Genomic DNA, 18,128 nt, shown 5'->3' on the forward strand with positions numbered 1-18,128 from the left:
CTGGGAGACCGGGGAAAAGGCGAGGCAATTCCCCAGGCGCTAGCGCTCATTTTGCACGAGGCAGAAGAACTTCATTTCCATTTATAATGTGCTTATAATATTTGACAATATCGTCAACCTCAAAATGTCGCTCACATACCTTGGGCTTGTGAGTGAGCCGCCTATCCTTGCGGCACAGCATGTGTTCCACTTTTTAAACTCATCGGGGTCCCGTGGTGGTTCAAAGAAAAGGTGATGGTGTCATTTCTGTGGTCGCTTTTGAAGCCCGGCGCAAAACAAGATGGTATTGTTCATTGGCGTTCGTGGTCACATGTTAGAACTATTTCGTAAGAGACGGCAATTCACAAACAATGGCGCGAAGAAGTAAAGGCCCAACCTCTGGCACGCGTCAACACGCGTACACAAGCGCCTACGCGTCAAATGCGTCGCGACGCGCCCCGTGGAGGAAAAGGGCGCGCAACCACTGGCGAGCGTCCACCACCAGTGGTTGCGCGCCCTTTTGGTTGAGACCCAGTGTTGCTTGATCGTTTCGTTTAAAACTGTCCATGTGCAGCTTAGAACGGTGCGTGGTCAATCGAAGCGAATTAGTATGTCGTTAAAATATTGATTGTGCTTCACCCACCACTGTTCTGACTATTTAAGAAGTAATTGACATCGCAATGACCGAAGTAACAACCACGGTATGCACAAGTAATCGACATCGGTGCGTGCGCTGCTCCCGTGAACCTAAGTTCGCGTCTGTATCACGGGACACGGCCGACGATGTTTGCGAAATTGCCAACGCTTGTGCGATCGCCTTGTTGACGACTGTTCACGGCCATGTTATTAGTGTCCAACAGGAATAAAACCATCCTGTTCATGAAAGTGGTTCTGCTCCTGTTGCTGCTAAAAAGAAGCGGACGGGAGCGGCGGCGCCTGCACCGTCGCTGGGCTTGACGTCGTTTCTTGGCGCGTACTTTAGTTACGAGAGATTTTAGAGAGTGTGCAAGAGATTTTTTCTCTGAATTGAAATGAATACTATGATGGTATCTGTATACTGCGTAATTGTTGCTAGGAATGGCTCAGAAAGTAAATTTGCAAGCAGCGCTTTTGGTGAAGATATCATAGGGCCCGTCCGGTTCCACAAGCCTTTAACAGCAAAACAACTTTCTAAGGGCTCTAATAAGCAAAAAAATGAAGTAGCCTCAGTGTTTTTAAACCACCAGGCTCCTATACCTACACAACCAAATTCATTAAAATTATCAAGAATATGCTGGTGTATCCAGTACATGTTTACACTTCATATTTTACAGCATTTATCTAAGGATAAACCACACCTGAATGATGTGACAGTTATCGGTCATAAGATTGCAACCAAGCATTGTGTAGAAGGCTTTCGCATGTTGCCTGTAGTCGAAATATCCTCTTACGTAATAAACCACACCTGACACTTCATGATGCGACAGATATCGGTCCTAATATTGCAGCTGAGCACTGTGTCGAAGGCTTTTGCACGTTCTTGGTGGTCCAAATATCCGCTAATGCGACAAACCACACCTGACACTTTATGGTGCGACAGATATCGGTCATAAGATTTATTTATTTACTTATTTTCTATTACTGCAGCCCAATGCAGGGCTACTGCAGGAGTGGTGTACATAAATACAAAAGAAAAGAATTTCGACACTAATATCACAATAAGTGCTTAACAAAAGCAGATATCGCCACCTGTTGAGCACAACAGGGTAAAACATTAGAGAAATAGAACATCAATATCATGAAAGTGCCTCCAAAAAATGAGATACATTAATTTTACGAACCGAACCAGGTTGATCATTCCAGTGTTCGATACATCTCAGGAAAAACTGCATTTGAACATGTTCGTGCGCACAAAAAAAAGGGTTATGTAAGGTATAAGGCCAAGTGGAAAAAGCCATTTTTTTTTTCAAAGTGTCATTTGTTCGTTTTTGGTCATGGTAAGTGCGCAATTTATCGCCCATCATTTTGCTGCATAAAGTTTGTCTACGCAGTTCCTTTCAAAAGATACAAGCAAAAAAAAATTACGCCATCTTCCACTACAGGGAACCATGTGGGGATGCGAAGCAGCGCATGGGTCGACTTAAAGTTCCGTTCATCATGGGCACCTTGCCCAATGTTAACGCGACCTTGCAAGTGGAGCACACCATGAATTCACTGTAGTTGCTGTTGCTGTTACTCGTCCCGAACTCTTGTTGGAGCACGCCACGCTGGTTCATCGCGCGTCTGCAGAATCTCGTTCCCCGACGCCATCACATGATTGCTTAGAGAGTGTAGGGGGAGAGGCCACAGCGTCTTACCCAGCCCCATACACAGGCCCGAACGCGCTAGCGCGTGCCAGCACACATGGTTTTGCCTGCGTTACGCCAATCTAGGACAGCATACGGCAGCCCGGGCCCCTAAAGTGCTGTGCACGTATCACCGTCAAGGTGGTCGAAGAACAAGAGGAAGAAGACTTCTTGTTTATGTTACAGATGGCTATGCTAGGTGATACAAAGCGGATGGTCGCCAATACGCCAATAGACGGACACAGCCCCGAGCAAAAGCTGCTTCGCATCTAAAATGTTAGACCATCCATCATCTACGAAACTCACACTGAAAGTGCCAATTTTTTGTGCATCATAAGATTAGCTTAATATGTAGTATTTTGTTGGTTAGTTAACAACCATATCAAGTGCGAACATGTAATAATGCTCTAATAGCATTCTCAGCAGATCATGTTTAATCATAAAAGTAATCAACTTCGCCCCAGGTAGCCGCGCAACATCGTATATGTGTTGTTTACGCTCGAGGACACGTGTGTGAGCCTGTCAATAATCAAATTTGCTTTGTATGACGCTGCGTTTCCTTTCAGTAATGGCAACAGAAGCACATTTGATATTTTGAAGCTAGTTGGCATCGAACCTCTCCTCTACACTGCAAAAAATTCCCTCACAAATGATCGGCACCGCATCGCGAAAGCATCCCGTCACGGTACTAATGCTGCAAAGCAAGCTAGGAAAAAAATGGTGAGTTGCTGCTCGAGCAAAAGCACACAATAATGAGGTCCGCGCTGCAACTAGCTACAAATGTCGAGGATTTTAGCGCTCCTGATCACTTTGTGTAAGCGCTGCACCTGCTTCAAATCTTTTTTTGTTGATTTTCTTGGAACTTATATTTTTGGTATTTGTCCGTACGGAAACAATCATAATTGTTTTGCTAATAAAGATTTTTCAGTAAAATTTGGCACACTTCCTTATCACATTAGTGGCTGTGCATTGAACCTCAATAAACAAAATTCTGCCACAAAAATTAATATGACTGCCTGTTATACGAAGGTGCCCTTAGGGTTTCAGTGCATAATTTTTTGGTTATTTAAACACTATGTTTTTAATATTCATCTGATCTCATTCGTTTGGTTCATTGCACTGGCTAAAGCTCCTTTTATCTTCCTACAAAAAAAATTAAGTGTTTTTCTTCAGTGCAACTTGAGTTAGGAGTGTTCGCGTATGGCCCACTTTTAACGAAATTTTTAATTATGAAAAATTAAGAAAAAATAGGACTTACTTTATAATGCTAACATGTGCCTAAAAGGTCTGCTTTATAATGTAGACTAATAATCTCTGTTTCTTATCGCTTTTTAAAAAAATTTCTGGCACTTGGCCCAATACTTGCAGATTGTGATTGCAGCTGAGCACTGTGTAGAAGGCTTTCGCACGTTGTCTGTTGTCGAAATATCCTCTGACGCAACAAACCACTCCTGACACTTCATGATTCGACAAATATCGGTCATAATATCAGAACCACGCACTCTGTAGATGGCTTTCCGACATTCTTGGTAGTCTAATTATCTTCTAACGCAACAAACCACACCTGACACTTCATGATGCGACAGATAGCAGTCATAACATTGCAACCGAGCACTGTGTAGAAGGCTTTCGGACGTTGTGTGTAGTCGAAATATCCTCTAACGCAACAAACCGTACCTCATACTTCATGATGAGACAGGTATCGGTCATAAGATTGGAACCAAGCACTGTGTAGCAGGCTTTCACACGTCGTCAGTAGTCAAAATACCCTCTAATGTAATACATCTTGCCACGATATGTAATACACGATATGTACGATATGTAATACCACGATATAATACCACGAAATACCAATTTAACCACCGTGATCGAGACGGTATGTGCCCACGGGCCAAATGTCCGCCTCGGTAGCGCAGTAGGCAGCGCGTCAGTCTCATAATCTGAAGGTCGTGAGTTCGATCCTCACCCGGGGCAAAGGTGGCACTTCCTTTTTTTTTTATGTTGCCTTGTCGGACGTCTGATTTTTTTAATTATCCAACAGTTTTAATTATGTCACTGCCACAGTGGTGGCCTTGTTAGTCAGCACATGCCGTATTATTTATCCTCGTTTCAACCACCGTGACAGAGACGGTATGTGACCATGGCCCGAGTGTCCGCCTCGGTAAAGCAGTGATTCTACTTCCGGCTACCGTTCTCTGATAGGGCGTTTTTGCGGCGGAAACAGGAATGCTGCTATGGAAGGCCAGGATTACGAAGTCATTTTGCCGCTTTTGCCTACAGGACCACGCGTGGCCAACACGCTATTTCTTCTCGGAGACGTAAAGGCGAGACCCTACAGAGTTCAGGACTTTCGAGACACCCTGGTTCGTCTGCGAATGCTCCAAGGTATATGTAAACTGGTCGCGAAATTTCCATAGAAGCCCACGTGTCAAGTAGTTGGCGGCTCGTTGCCACCGTCGCCATCTACGTATAGTGAGACAGCAGCCTTGAAAGTATCACTCTGGCAACCTTGCATTACAGCGTTTCTCCCCTTAGTGTGCCGCATTCACCGTGAGGAAAGGCGAGGACACGCCGGCCGTCCGCCAGCGAAAGCAGTCTGCAGTCGCAGGAGCGGTTATCTACACGTTTTGTGAGCTAGTTCAACTTCTCTGAAGTGCCACTCCAGTAAAAAAACACATAAGCAAATAAATAACCTACGGAAGATAGGCACGAAACCACCGCGCCAAAGTGAGCGATGCCTCGTTGACCCGACGACGCGCCGAGCTAAACACAAGACGACATAGAAAGACTGCCTGCATACGCCTGCTATTTATGGCGCTCGAGCAAAAAAATGAGGCAATCAACTATTTAGCCGAGCGTTAGATATACTGTGGAGTAAATTTCTAGTTTACTTCGGCATATATAAAATGACGAGTTTTCGAAAGAAATTCTATTGAGTTCTTGGTTTTCGTTATTTGGCCCCTCCTCACCTAGTCGCGCTTCAATCGTACGGCGTGTGTTGATGTCGGCGGTAACAGGCTTTGGACCACTTTTCGTAACAAGTTTTGCGACCAATATAATTTGACCTTGACTGCTCACCGAGGTTGACGCCCTTGGGGCTTTCCAGATGAACCATGTATAGGCAGTCACTTTTAAGGTCCGGAGGCCGTGATGAATATGCTGGCTCTCGGAGACGTAAAAGGGACATCGCTGCCTGGTCGTGAGCCCGGCGAGCCAGGAAGTCCATTTGAAGCTTTATTGGCTTCTTCAGAAGGTACAAGAAGAAGACGTGCGTACCGGTCTGGAACCTTTTGGGAAGTTACGGAAGTCGTCAAGGAGCGCTGGCGTTTTTTTTTTTTTCAATGATAATAGAGAGTTTGAGAATTGGGGCCCCAAGGAGCTTGGGGACAAAAGAAGCTTGCGAGCTGCCAGGGCGCATGCGCAGAACTCAAGCCACTCTTGGGCCACCAGCGAGAAGACACAGACGCAGCACGCGCCACGGGGCAGCATGGCCCGCGTCCGTGGCCTCCGAGATTAGCCGGCGGCGCGCCGTTGCGCGCCACCGGCTAATCTCGGAGGCCATGCCGCGTCTCGCGTGATTTTAAATTTCGTCACGCGTGGCGCTCCGTGCGCTTGACCCAACGCAGCCTGCGTTGGCCCAATTCTCAAACTGTGCTGATCATCCGAACGCAAGAGCAGGATGCCCAACGCAGCTTGGGGGCCCAGCGTCTTGGGTCCCCAATTCTCAAACTCTCTATTGTAGCGGTGTCTGCCGCGTCGATGGAAGAAATTTACATCGACGTCGCATGCGAACAACGTGAATGTCAACAGTTAGATATTTCTGAAACTCCCTTAGTAGGACGGAAAAAGAGCAACGATGGCTGTACATTTCGACACAGTCTTACATTTTGGTACTATAAATGTTCGGGGCCTAGCAGGAAGGCGCAAGCAAGATCAACTTAGTCGATTGTTCATTGAAAAAAAAATGCATGCTGACGTTATTGCTGTACAAGAAACTAAAGTAGATAGCGAAGAAGGGACAGAAAGGATGCTTGAACCTTTTTGGTCACGTTATTATTTCAGTGTATAACATGCTATCAGTACAGCAGGTGGTTTTGTGTTGTTCGTGAAAAGTGCTCTAATTTTTTTCAGTAGAAAGTGTCTACACGGAAGAAAGCGGTAGGCTGATTGTGTGTGATTAAGAATTTCATGATTTAAAGTGGCGCATTATTTGCTTGTATGCACCCAACAAATTCAATGAGCGCAAAATTTTTTTTGAATGTCTTGAGCCATATCTGAGCTGTGAACGAATAACTGTAATGATGGGTGATTTCAACTGCGTTAGTAATCCAAAAGACATAGTAGGGAGCCCGCCTATTCATGGTACAAGTGTGCAGTTTTTAAACAAAGTGATAGAAAAACGCAGTTTGCAAGACGTTGTGATGTCATGGCTAATTTAAACACATCGCCTTTCACACATTATCAGCGGAATAGTCATGCCCGACTGGATCGCGCCTATGTCTCGGCGAAACTAATACCTCTGTGTTATTCGTATGAACAGAAGCACCTGTCTTCTACTGACCATAGCTTTGTTGTTTTCGCTGTTGGGCCCAGAAAATTAACTGGTTTTAACTGGGAGCTGAGGAAATTTAATGATAACTTCATTGAAGATGAAGCATTCTTGAACGGCGTTATTGACAGTTTTAGGGAATGATTTATTACCGATCAAAGAAGCTGTGATGAATTCTTGGAGAATTTCAAGCAAGATGTCATAATACTGGCTATAGAAAGGATTAGCGTTTTACGACGGAAGGAAAAGAGGATGCAAATTGAATTGCAAACTAAGTTAACTTTTATTTGACTGTAGAATGCGCCAATGCAGGAAGTAGATCTAAGGAAATACAAGAAGTTGAATACCAATTAGACGCGGTCGAAGCGGAAAGGTGCATAGGGGCGGTAGTACGCGCACGCGCAGAGATGTGGTGTGGCGAGCAACCTACGCAACGTTCGCTTGGTGACGAGAGCGGTTATGCCTTTCGTAACGATATAGCAGCCGTAGCATACGGTAATAAAGGGGTGCGGGACAAAGGAACCATAAGGCGGGCCTTCTTTGAGCATTATTGCGAAATTCTTGGGAATGAGCGCGCTCGGTAAGAAGGGTTTGAAGCTGATTTTCTGTCGCTGTTACCATGCCTTGAAGACAGTGTAACCGAAAAGCTTGAGGAACAAATCACGGTAGGAGAAATAGAATGGGCGATTGACGCATTGAGCTCTGGAAAGACGCCAGGGCCAGACTGTCTCGGTGCCGCCTTATACAAGGCTTTTAAGCAGGATATAGCTGTTTTATTGCACCGAGTAATCATAGAAGCATACGAGAAGGCCATGCTACCCCCTTCTTTTCGACAGAGTCACAGAATCTCGATACCAAAGAGTGAAGACCCTCATGTACTCTTCTCGGTGCGGGGATATCGGCCGATATGTCTCACAAATACGGATTAAAAAATATACACTATGGTTCTTGCACGCAGGTTGCAAAATGTGATACAACAATTGGTAGGGCCACACCAGACGTGTGGCATAAGAAAACGGTCCATCGCTACGAATTTACATGTCGCGAGAACAGTACTAGAAAGTTGTGACGCTTTTTCATGGAAGGTGGCATTCTTGCGAATGGACCTTGAGAAAGAGTTTGATAGAGTGGTGCATGAGTTCTCTTTCTTATTTTAGAACATGCTAAGGAAGGCTCAGTTCTTTTGCAGGCCATACGACCACTTAACTACCTGTGCCTCTGCACATCCGGCATGATAGTTGGTCTTCGCCGAGTAATGTTCTCAACCCGGCTTTCCAACTTTTGAAAAAGCGAGTCATATCCTCTCCCAAGCAGTCCACCGCCTAGGCCACAGTCCTCAAGGGTGTCGGGAAATGCCTGCACGACTGCCGCTACTGTCTCTCGAATCAGGTCTCGCTAGGCCTGGAGCAGATATTTGTCAGTTGTGCAACTACACATCACACCAACTCCCTTCTTTGGGTGGAAGTGGCTTCTGGGCCTCAAGGGCCTTCTGAACATTCTCTGGCAAGCTTTCAATGTGAAACGAAAAACTCTCACATCGTTTTTCTCTTTCAAAGGAACCCATTGAAGAACTGTGGTCCTTTGATCACAGTTTTCACAGTAGCCAATAAACACAGAGCTTCACAGTGTAATCTTGGTTTCATGTTGTAAACATGAGATAACATAGAGGGCTTACTTCAGTTTAGAAGAAAAATAAAATTCATAGGTTCTTACAAGAAAAAAAAACGTATCACTTCAGCCTCCCCGTACAAAAATGTATGCAAACAGTCTATAGACTGTCTAAAAATGGCTTTAGGCTGTCTATAGACTGTCCAAATCTATTTTTGTATGGGTCATTAGTGTGTGTCAGATCTGGGGCCACAGGCATGCCTGTCCCATCAATTAGAATCCCTTTACACCAGGAAGCGAAAACATGTGACAGTCAGTAAAGCCAACAAACCTTAAGTTGCCTTTTTCCTGGTCTGCATGTTAACACACACGTGGCGTGTTATCTTATGTGGCATTTGAATTAAAGACTGCTGCTCAAAGTGTCACATTCATCCACAAAATTTGGCACGCACACACAAGACTAGTCTGGTTACGTTTTCTAAAGGTATGTGGATTGAGTCCATCCCTTTAGTTTGCGAACTGTGGCATCTGTAATGCCCAACACCATGAAGTAGGCTATTGCGTGGGTGTGCACGCAGCAAAACTTCAAAAAGATTATAGCCCATTGCTTGTTCCTCATTCTAGATGTACGCGATTAAAGCAGTTACAGTTGTTGCTGCAGCAAAATGGAAACATGATGAAGGGAGTACTGCCTTTTCAGCAACGAAATAGGCATTGAGCGCAGGCCTCTTCGTGTGAAAGGACGATTTGAAACGTGTGTAATAATAAGAAAAATATTACAGTGACGTTTCAGCTTAAAGTCATTGTAAACATGGTGGCAGATTTCGTTTTGTAATCTGCTTCAAGTCTGCCATATCCAGGATCGACAGTGCTGCCTGACATCTATCTTAAAAACCATGTAAGCACAGCGTACACCATAGCAATGAACTACTACAAACAAATTAACACACTTAAGAGATTATTTTACCTTTTCAGAAATCTTGCAAAGCAGAATAAATATACTTCACGTCTCAAAAACCACATAGAGGTCAGACAATAAAACAGCGCACCTGAAAGAGCAGGCGTAGGTGAAGGTGCTGGAATCCCTTCAGCAACAAATACAATTCTCTCATCGAGGGGGATCTCACTCACGATTCCTTCAAAACTTTCTTCTTCGAGCTCCGTCCAATCCTAAAAAAAGAACCTGCGTTCGAAGCAATAATAAAGAGGTAACAATAGTCCTACATATGTGCTATGCAGTGCAGCCACTATTACTCTGTATTTTAGGTACTTGAAACTGCTGCGTAAGAGAAATGCAATGCTAATGCTGCTTTTTAGGTCTCTGGCTGTTCCATTTCTGCAACATTAACAGAACCATGCTAATTACAAGTAAATGTACTACTCCAGCCCATGACACGATGAGGGATTTACAAAACTTCATGACATATTAATCATAAAAAATCTAGCCAGAAGCCACATGGGTAAATGTCAAATTTAATACAGTTAAAACTCGATCTAACAAAACCCAGTTTTATAAATTTCCCGATCTAATTAAGAAATTTTCATTCCCTCTCAGGTACCCATACGTTTCAAAGTTGTCATCAACTCGAATTAACGAAGGTCTCATGGCACTAAACCTGATTTAGCGAAGTTTTTCCAGAAATAGATGGGTAAAAATGCAGTGATTTCTTTCTAGTTTTGACACAGACGGGTTTTCTTCGGGCGTGCGCCAGTAGCACATTACGTTACAACATCTAGCCGCCCCAGTCACGACCCCAGTTTTGCTTTGACGAGGGTGCACGTCCGCAGCAAGCAAGAAACAACAGACCTAACAGTCCGGTAGCACTGTTACACACCAGATTGCGCTAGGGGCGGTGCTGGTTTGTTGTCCCTGCAAATGCTCCCACAGGAATGTGGTGGTTGCTTTCGTTATTTATGCAGCTGTCTTGCTCTGCGTCCTCGCACTATCACTGGATTCATTCTCTCCTTCTGCATATCGGCAGCTGGTCATAGCTTCATCTGACTGTCTACCTAACCTGTATCGCCCGGACATGAAAGGCTCCATGTGCGGGCTGCCCTTGCAGACTTTTGAGACGCGCAGGCGTGTTACTGGCAAATAAAGTGCCGCGGTAGCTTTCGGGTACCACTACGTTACAATTTTAGATATTGAAGACTGAAAAATCTTTCTGGAATTTACGAACTTCCCAATGTAGCGAATTATTCGAGTGCAGTCATCGCTTCGCTAAATCAAGTTCCATATGTACCATAATTTCTTTAATGTATGGCAACCTTTTTCAGCCCGCAATACCTGTCCAAACTGCAGAAAGTTTGTTTGTAATTTTAAGTAGTAAAAACGTATTCTAAAACATAGACAGAATGTTGCTTGTACTCATGGCCAAAAGTAGTCAGAAGATTCCCTCCTCACAAGCACTTGTTTCAATGAAGTTGAAAACAAGATGCCTAGTGCAGGCAGTAATGATGCTTGCAAGAGAGAGCAGTACACCTTGTTACCAGTTAAAACAAGGACACATGTCCCTTAAATACATTCTTGTGCTTTTATACAAGACTTCACCACCAAGTTAAACACTGTTTAACTAAAACAACTGCAGCTTTGAAATCATTGAAAATCAAAAGCACAAAGTGGGCGTCTGGGCAACGTGCCACATAATGCAACAAAATGATCTAAGTAGCTTATTTAAAGTGAGATTTTCTTGCATCAGCTGTGTGAACGTGCATGCGTTGTATACCTTAGCATTTGTAGAGTCGCAGACGCCCTTTTCCTTTGCCTGTGCCAAAACCTCTGACAATGTACTAGACGAAGCTGTTTTCTTCACGCTGTGGTCCGCACTCCATATTATTATAAATGGCATAGCTGTAGCAAGCCTGCACGTTTTGGAGAGAAGCTTCTTTAAGAAATATACAAGCATTTGTGCACTATGGCACGTAAAAGCAACACAGATCAACTTGTGTCATGACCCATCGAGCCGTCAGGAAAGGCAGCTTTGATAACAAGTATCCAACAAGCAAACAGACAACCTGCACTCAAACATTTGTTTTCATCACAGACATTTGGCCACAAAAATAAAATTATGCACGATAATGCAAGAACACACTTCACACACAACAGAGGACTATTTCACGGAGATGCATATAAAATACACCTCATATCTGATCTACGCGAAGACACCTGATCTACACAAAGAGAGAAAAGGAAGTCGTGCATAACTATCATGAAAACTCTCACGAGAGAGTGACACAGAAGTAGCAAATCAATTTTGCTATTTAAGGAAACACTAAGGAAAACGTTAACTTCGACTATAATGTTACATTACACTTTTCATTTACCGAGAGAAACATTTGTACCACACGCTGAAGCTTAACGAACCAGGGGGCACATGAAAACAAGACACATGCCGATGCCACCTTGAAATGTGCGCACCAGCTTCCCATGACGTCACAAATTTTGAATGCGTTTGTATGACTATACTGAACTCTTGAGCAGTATAAAATGATTACATTGCTTGTGAAGATAACTGGAGAGTCAACTTGCTGAAAACTGGGCACTTTTATGCAGAGACGCTACCAAAATATGAGAACTTGTAATAAAATTTGTGACAGCACGATTACATGATTGTGGCCACAATTTGTTGCAAGATTCAAAACAATACTGAGGTTTATTTTCTCTGCTAATAATAACATTTCGCATGAAACCAACGCAAAAAGCGTTTATGAGGAAAGCTCGCTTGACAATAATAAATTGCTTAAGATATAAAGGTCATTGAACAAAACATGGTCGTAAAAATGTCACAGCATGATTGAAAATTCATGTTCACAACGCTCACAGTTTCTCTGGAAATGAAGAATTCAGGCGGATTACTCAGACACAATCAAGTGTGTACGGCCTGTAAGGTGTTCTATCCAGGACATGAAAAGGGCGCGAAAACATTCTTTCTTCATAGCCACTTTGCAAACGTAAAAACAGAAAGCAGCTGCAAACGTCACATGAACACAATGCACTAGCAATGACATGTCTTCCCTGCCAGCGTAAACAATAGCAACGATTTCACCAAACACACTGTCATTGTCGCGTAAATTAATACCCGAGCCCTAGACCAAGCATTCCTTCTCTTTATTCCACTGCTCGTGTCTACCTCTTCTTTCTTCTCTTTGTCCTCCTGGTTGTTGCCGCGCGGCCGCAATCGTCCGCAACATACTCCCAAGGGGCCAAGGCGATCACGAGGCAGTTGAATCTCGCTGACTTGCCTCCAGAATGTATAACTTTTGAACGGGTCGTTTTATGGTGTGTCCCGATGCTAGTCGAAGGGTGCAGACGCGCGCGATGTTATCCTTTCCCGGGTGCACTGCGAGAACCTTGCCCAGCTTCCATAGTAGCGGATGTGTGCCCTCGTCATGCACAAGCACCACGTCACCTTCGTGTAGCCGAGGTAGTTTACGATGAGGCGCGTTGTGCGCAGATCGAAGTAGAAGGAGGTAGGACCGCTTCCATCGGCTCCATAGCTCCGCTGTAAGACGCTCACGATAGCGCGCGCGACAAATCAGGTCCTCTCTCGTCGATGACATGGCATAAGAATTGCTGACTTCTTGCGGAAGGCAGATGAGGCGTCTCCCAAGCAAGAAGTGTGACGGAGTCAGCGATTGCAGTTCATCAGGGCTGCTATCAAAATAAGTAAGAGGTCTGCTGTTTATGACTGCTTCCACTTCGCATAACACCGTAGCGAGGGCCTCAGCGTCGAGACTGTTGCGCCCAAGCGACCGTTTCAACGCGTTTTTTTGTCGATCTGATGAGGCGCTCCCACCAGCCTCTCCACCAAGGAGCTCTCTCAGCGATGAACTTCCATTTGATCTTGGCGTTCGCCGCATATTCTCGCAGAGCTGGCAGAATGGTCTTGAGCACTCGCGCTGAGCCGTGAAAGGACAGTTCGTTATCCGAGTAAACGGTGTCGGGGATTCCACGCCGCGAAATAAAACGGCGGAAGGCGAGAAGCGTTGTTGTCGTTGTCATGTCGGTTGTCAATTCCAAATGGATAGCTCGAGTGACAGCACAGGAGAACATGAGTATGTAGGCCTTTCTGCTAGTAGCAGCCGTGTCACGTGTGTAGAGGGGCCCGCAGAAATCCAACCCAACGACAAAAAAAGGACTGGCTTCCGTTATTCGGTCTCGTGGCAGTGGAGCAAAGGGTGAGGTCTCAGCGACAGGCTTGTAGCGTTTGCAAGGCAAACAACTCCTCAGTACCCTTTTGACGGTCTGTCGTCCTTTCACAACCCAAAACTTCTCTCGAAGCTCGCAAAGCGTGGCTTCTACTCCGCTGTGAAGGACGCGTTCATGCGCGGCTGAAACCACAAGATGGGTGAATGTGTGCCTTGCTAGCAACAGGATTGGGTGCTTGACGTCAAAAGAGGCTGCTAGCTCCTGCAGACGACCTCCAACGCGAAGCAGACCACCTTCGTCCAGGAAAGGATGTAATCGAAGAACTGGGCTCGTGGACGGTAGTTCTTTCTCTGCGCGGAGGGCCTGCACTTCTTCGGAGAACATTTCTTCTTGGACCCTTTGCAACCAGTAGTGTTCTGCCTTGTGGAGCTCTGCTGCTGTTAACGGTCCGGCTGTGGAACACTGTTTCTTCGACGTGTTTGCAGCGAAGCGGTACACCCACCCGGTGACTCTTAGCAGTCTGTTCAGGTTGCTGTACTTGCTTACAGATAATATAGCGTTCGAACCAAAGCCCGTGGGACACACCGACGTTCCTTCTGGACTCTGTTCGAAGACTGCAAATTCTTCTGAGCGCGCTGAATTCTCAGCGCGCTGAATTCTCCATGACTATGTGCTAGTGTCGGGGACACGTTATGACAACGTGTCCCCGACACTAGCACATAGTCATGGATGGTGTAAGTGATGCCATCCACAGTGGCTTTCTTTAAAAGAATGCTGTCCTTAGAAACTGCATCATGTCTTGCATTACTCAAAATTCTCAGCTGATCAGTCTTTTTCATGTCTGTCAACTCAACAGAAGTCTGAAACAGGCCCCATGCTGCCAAGAATGCCTGAAAAAGCTGGTGTTGTTCACTTAACGTCTTTGTGACATTCGTAAAGTTCTTTGTACTTCTTATGAACAGCTTAAAGTACTGGTGTTTAGCCTCAAACATCAGAGCCCTGACAGGGCAAACAGGGCCAAACACCTGAATTAGCTCACTATAGTGCAACATATAGTGATGTTTAGGGCGCAACTTTTCGTTGGAAAAAAGGGACCATCGAAATGTTACGTAGTCTTCAATCAAAACTTTCAAGAGTGCAACTTGAACACGTTATTTTAGGCGCCATTAAAAGACCAACTATGCTCATCAGCTCGACCTAAAGCTGCCTTGTTGGATCATCATGATGAGCTACTTTCGAGCCAACATAAATGGGTAGTAATCTCAACAGTGTCAGATTGCATGTCCTCCGAGGTTGTTGCCCTTGCTGGGTACTTTGGCTGCTTTGTTGCTGAGATCATGGGCACTGTATTCCATAGTAGAAATCCTGTTGTTCAGGTACTCATAACTGAACCAAGCTTTCTTGGTGACGAAATATCTTATATACAGGGGTACATCGTGTCGCACAAGACCTTCAAAAAATCATGCCCAATGCAAGGCGGTAAGCCAGGTTGGCATATACAGAATTGCTTGAGCACATTCAATGGGGAGTTCCTGACAATACCACAATCATCTTTCACATTGTCACAATTTGCAAGGTGTTCACATGACTGAGCATAGTTTTCTGGGGTTCGCCTTTCCCCAACTACGTGGAGGTTTTCAGGAAATTCCGAGCGTGTCAGAAGGCAAAAACGGCAGAAGTAGGTGGACGCACTAAAATTTAGGGTTTAAACCACAAACTGTGTGGCTTCCACGGTTGTCAACTACAACATAGTCTAGCCTCACATGATGGTTTGTTCCATTAACCACCAGGCCTTTCCTTTCAAGTGAGAGAACTGGACGATTGAAAAATCTTTATGAAACATAATCAGTTAACTGCAGCTTTGCAAAAAGTGGCATGAACTTTGATATTTCCCCTTCTGAAGCATTCATCCAAACTCTGGCATGAAACATAACGTCTTTAATACCAGGTGGGGTGGCAAAAAACAGCATTGAGACATACTGAAGCAAACTGCCATGATCTCTTTGCTCTTATAAACAGTGACCTCCAATGCAATGACAAGTTGCCAAGTGTCATACAGACACCATTTAAAAGCGTCAGTCAGCGCCGCTTGATACTCTTTTTTGCCTGTTTCACCCCTTGAGCTGGAGCCCAATCGAAGGTCGCAGGTTCGGTCCCTGCCCGCGGCAAGCTATCTTTTCGTCCACTTTCTTTCTTCACAAGTACCTTACATTTATTACTAAAAACATCCCCTATACTTTCCTTGGCATTATTGTCTGTCAGTTCTCATTAATATTGTGTATAACAAAGAAAACGAGCCCTTGAAATTAACGCTTCTTTCCTTCATTCATAGCGAGGGTCTCGTTCTGGCAGACTTGATGCTTTCAGGTAGTATGCGAGGGATTATTGGTCAGCTGCCAGCTTGTAACAAGTTCACGTGCTACGTGACGCCAACAGGCAGAAAAAGAGTGTTCCACACTCGCCGTCATGGCTACTGGCGGCGCTGACTGACGCTCCCACGTTTAAATGCACACATATACCCTATAAAGTGGACGGGGGGATGGCCGCCGCGGTAGCTCAGTTGGTAGAGCATCGGACGCGTTATTCGAAGGTCGCAGGTTCGGTCCCTGCCCGCGGCAAGCTATCTTTTCGTCCACTTTTCTTTCTTCACAAGTACCTTACATTTATTACTAAAAACATCCCCTATACTTTCCTTGGCATTATTGTCTGTCAGTTCTCATTAATATTGTGTATAACAAAGAAAACGAGCCCTTGAAATTAACGCTTCTTTCCTTCATTCATAGCGAGGGTCTCGTTCTGGCAGACTTGATGCTTTCAGGTAGTATGCGAGGGATTATTGGTCAGCTGCCAGCTTGTAACAAGTTCACGTGCTACGTGACGCCAACAGGCAGAAAAAGAGTGTTCCACACTCGCCGTCATGGCTACTGGCGGCGCTGACTGACGCTCCCACGTTTAAATGCACACATATACCCTATAAAGTGGACGGGGGGATGGCCGCCGCGGTAGCTCAGTTGGTAGAGCATCGGACGCGTTATTCGAAGGTCGCAGGTTCGGTCCCTGCCCGCGGCAAGCTATCTTTTCGTCCACTTTTCTTTCTTCACAAGTACCTTACATTTATTACTAAAAACATCTCCTATACTTTCCTTGGCATTATTGTCTGTCAGTTGTCATTAATATTGTGTATAACAAAGAAAACGAGCCCTTGAAATTAACACTTCTTTCCTTCTTTGTGCCGCAGATAGGAAGATGAAAGCCCAGATGATGTGGCTGAAAAAGCATCCTCAAGAAATGCAGAATTAACAGTGGCAAGCGTCGCAGTTTGAACAGCTTCCGCAAGCGCTTACAAGGTCATATCTACATTTAGGTTGTGAAAGATTTTGCATTTCTTTCACAATGTACTGTACTGTTGTAGCTGGCACATGATGCTGAGATTACTAGCTTTAACAGGAATAGTGCAAATTTGTCAGTGAAAAGTTTAACCTTTCTGCTATTAGAATCTGCATCCCCGCTGCCTGCCACGCTAACATTCGACGCTGCATCACGACTGTCTGCTGCACCAACATTTGACAAATGAGTACCGACTCCACTTGGGCCAGGTTCTGGCTGCATTTCAATGGTCTCATTTATGTCCGACATTTGCGAATGCTGTGCAGTGTCCTCCTGTGCAACGTATGCCGTTGTTGGATGGTACCTTGACACATGATTCCTTAATGATCCAGGTGACATCAACACACTGGAACAGCCAGTGAAGGGGCATGTGACATGATCTGTTCCACTTTCAAAATGTGCAGCAATGTGCGACATGAACTTTCAACGTGTCGACTCGCTTGTCCTACATGACGACACTGGGCACAAGAACACAGCATCACTTGATTCATTGGATTGTTTTCTGTGGGGCCTGAAAATGTGGTTTTTAAAGCCTTCATAGCTCTTCAAAACAGATGGGCAAACTGCACCAGCTGAAACACTGCTGCGCAGGGGCGTAGCCAGAAATTTTTTGCGGGGGGGGGGGGGGGGGGTTCAACTATACTTTATGTATGTTTGTGCGTGTATATATACGCAAGCAAAGCTGAAAATTTTCGGGCAACCCCCCCCCCCCCCTTGGCTACGGCCCTGCCGCTGTGGAACTTCCAGCGCTCGAAGTAGGTCAGCACTGTTATTAAATTCTGTGTGCCAAATCAGCAGGCAAGAATCTTTTATTGGCACTTTCGCTACAATGCAAGACAGTAAAAATATACTGATATAGTATTTTACTGCTCAGTAGACCATTTGATACTATTAAAATATGCGTCAGCAACCAAAACATCGAACATTTTTCAATACCACTGAACATGTGGAAGGGAAATGAGGGAGGTGTGAGCATCCATGTGCCGTGCTTTTCAACAAAGATATTGTACGAGTAAACCCGCCAACTTAGAGTTTTTGTGAGCATAAATGAAAAACAAATTCTATGCATATGCTACATCATCATTTAATTCCTGCCTCTGGTTAATATATAAGGCATTAAGCTGTATCACAA

General features: G+C 44.9%; 1 protein-coding gene and 1 non-coding gene across 2 annotated transcripts in view; both read left to right on the forward strand.

Moving 5' to 3' along the window:
* The window catches only part of LOC119390706 (COMM domain-containing protein 1), a 131,448-nt gene that overhangs the window by 66,257 nt on the left and 47,063 nt on the right, over positions 1–18,128 (forward strand). The window lies entirely within an intron of this gene.
* Positions 4,205–4,277, forward strand: Trnam-cau (transfer RNA methionine (anticodon CAU)). The gene has a single exon. It is a non-coding gene; the product is annotated as a tRNA-Met (tRNA).

Source organism: Rhipicephalus sanguineus, chromosome 4, assembly GCF_013339695.2.
Source record: "Rhipicephalus sanguineus isolate Rsan-2018 chromosome 4, BIME_Rsan_1.4, whole genome shotgun sequence".
Classification (NCBI taxonomy): domain Eukaryota; kingdom Metazoa; phylum Arthropoda; class Arachnida; order Ixodida; family Ixodidae; genus Rhipicephalus; species Rhipicephalus sanguineus.